This window comes from Bison bison, unplaced genomic scaffold (assembly GCF_000754665.1).
Source record: "Bison bison bison isolate TAMUID 2011002044 unplaced genomic scaffold, Bison_UMD1.0 scf7180017864236, whole genome shotgun sequence".
Taxonomy (NCBI): Eukaryota; Metazoa; Chordata; class Mammalia; order Artiodactyla; family Bovidae; genus Bison; species Bison bison.
Genome location: NW_011494808.1, coordinates 4,693,582 through 4,696,390, shown reverse-complemented (window position 1 = coordinate 4,696,390; position 2,809 = coordinate 4,693,582).

Below are 2,809 nucleotides of genomic sequence, written 5' to 3'. Positions count from 1 at the left end.
GGGGGGAGCACTGAGTGCCCAGGGGGAGCACTAAGCACCAGGGGGAGGACTAAGCACCTGGGCGGAGCACTGAGCACCTGGGGGGAGTGCTGAGCACCCAAGGGCACCATGCAGGCGGCTGGGCCAGCGTGGCCCAGAGCTCACGGAAGTTCTCTTCTGATAGCTCCCAGTTTCTCAGTGAAGCAGGGAGCTGAGTCACTAGTGTAAAGGGTACAACTGAAACTCTTCCCTATTGCTGTTAGTCCAAACCTTCCTCAGTCAAACATCTCCTTCCCACAAGCCTCCAGCACACGTTTCCCATTTCACTAACCTCTTGAAGCCCCTTCAACCATTCATGTTCTTCACCAGGCTTGTTCTTCCATACCCCATCAACGTGGCAGAGAGTGGGTTGCTTGGATTCCATCAAAACACAGATTATTTGCCATTGATCCATTAATACAAAACTTGAAAATATATATCACTAGGTAGGTGATACCCATAACTAAGAAAACATAATTTTATTCATATGACAAGAAGATAGAGGATAATTAAAATCTTTTGTTAATTGTATCTGAACAGTTTAGCAGGAGCTGCTGCTGCTGCCGCTAAGTCGCTTCAGTCGTGTCCAACTCTGTGTGACCCCATAGACAGCAGCCCATGAGGCTCCCCCGTCCCTGGGATTCTCCAGGAAAGAACACTGGAGTGGGTTGCCATTTCCTTCTCCAATGAGTGAAAGGGAAGTTGTTCAGTTGTGTCCGACTCTTTGCGACCCCATGGACTGCAGCCTACCAGGCTTCTCCGTCCATAGGATTTTCCAGGCAAGAGTACTGGAGTGGGTTGCCATTGCCTTCTATGGTTTAGTGGGAGAGACCTTGTTAATTGGAGAGGTGTCATAGGGATGGCTACTTTGCCAGTGGCTAAGAATTTGGTCAAAACTACTTAGATAAAAAGCATTCAAGTTAAGACTGACCTAGTTTAAACTCTGACTGATAGATATAAATGTATAGGATACATTTAAATGATATATACAAATGTATAGAAACTTTGAGCTAGCTGTTTTTATTTCAGTGGTCAAGAAAAAACTCTGGTAAAAATAAAAATTTAAGAAAATATGAAATTGATCCCAAATAATATTCACAACCTTTGGATTTTCCACATATTGCTAATTATTTTGCTGAAAAAACCACTTTTGCCTTTTTATTTATAATTTATTTCTAGCCAATCATATATATCTTCTGTTATATGAATTATGGAGAAGCTAGAAATAATTTGAATATCTTTAAAAGGGAGACTGGTTGAATAATTCTGATGTATACAAATATTTTAATTCAGTTTAATTATAGTTTAATACAGATATTAAAACTAAAGACACAAGGAAGCATTTACTAACACCAATGTGTGTGTGTGTGTGTGTGTGTACATAGAAAAGGATTTGAAGTTAGGGTACCAAGTTGTCTCCATGAGTTTTCTTCACACTCTAGGTTAGTAGGATTGTGAATTCTCTTAACTGAACTTTTTTCTTATTTTTGGCAATGAGAGTATAAAAGTTAATAAACAATGGCAATGTATGGCAAAACCACTATAATACTGTAAAGTAATTAGCATCCAATTAAAGTGAATAAGGAGAAGGCAATCCCACCCCACTCCAGTACTTTTGCCTGGAAAATCCCATGGACGGAGGAGCCTGGTAGGCTGCAGTTCATGGGGTCGCTGGAGTCGGACACGACTGAGCGACTTCACTTTCACTTTTCACTTTCATGCATTGGAGAAGGAAATGGCAACCCACTCCAGTGTTCTTGCCTGGAGAATCCCAGGGATGGGGGAGCCTGTTTGGCTGCCATCTATGGGGTCGCACAGAGTCGGACACGACTGAAGTGACGCAGCAGCAGCTGCAGCAAAGTGAATAAATGTATTTTAAAATGTTAATAAACAGAGACCTCAAATAAATAGAGTCAGGACAGAGGAGCTACCCCACGTCCGAGGTCAGGGGCAGCGGCCAAGAGTGCCAGGCTGTGACAGCGCAGGAATGGCAGAGAGGAGCTACCCTGCGTCTGAGGTCAGGGGCAGTGACGAGAGGAGTTACCTTGCGTCCGAGACCAGGGGCGGCGGCCGGGAGGACCAACCCCACGTCCAAAGAGTGGTGGCTGCGCAGGCACAGGACGGCCTAGAGGAGCTATCCCACGTTGAAGGTCAGGAAGGGCTGTGGTGAGGAAATACCCCTCATCCAAGGTAAGGAGCAGCGGCTGCGCTTTTCTGGAGCAGCCGTGAAGAGATACCCCACGCCCAAGGTAAGAGAAACCCAAGTAAGACGGTAGGTATTGCAAGAGGGCATCAGAGGGCAGACACACTGAAACCATACTCACAGAAAACTAGTCAATCTAATCACACTAGGACCACAGCCTTGTCTAACTCAATGAAACTAAGCCATGCCCATGGGGCAACCCAAGACAGGCGGGTCATGGTGGAGAGATCTGACAGAATGTGGTCCACTGGAGAAGGGAATGGCAAACCACTTCAGTATTCTTGCCTTGAGAACCCCATGAACAGTATGAAAAGGCAAAATGATAGGATACTGAAAGAGGAACTCCCCAGGTCAGTAGGTGCCCAGTATGCTACTGGAGATCAGTGGAGAAATAACTCCAGAAAGAATGAAGGGATGGAGCCAAAGCAAAAAGAATACCCAGCTGTGGATGTGACTGGTGATAGAAGCAAGGTCCGATGTTGTAAAGAGCAATATTGCATAGGAACCTGGAATGTCAGGTCCCTGGATCAAGGCAAATTGGAAGTGGTCAAACAAGAGATGGCAAGAGTGAACGTCGACATTCTAGGA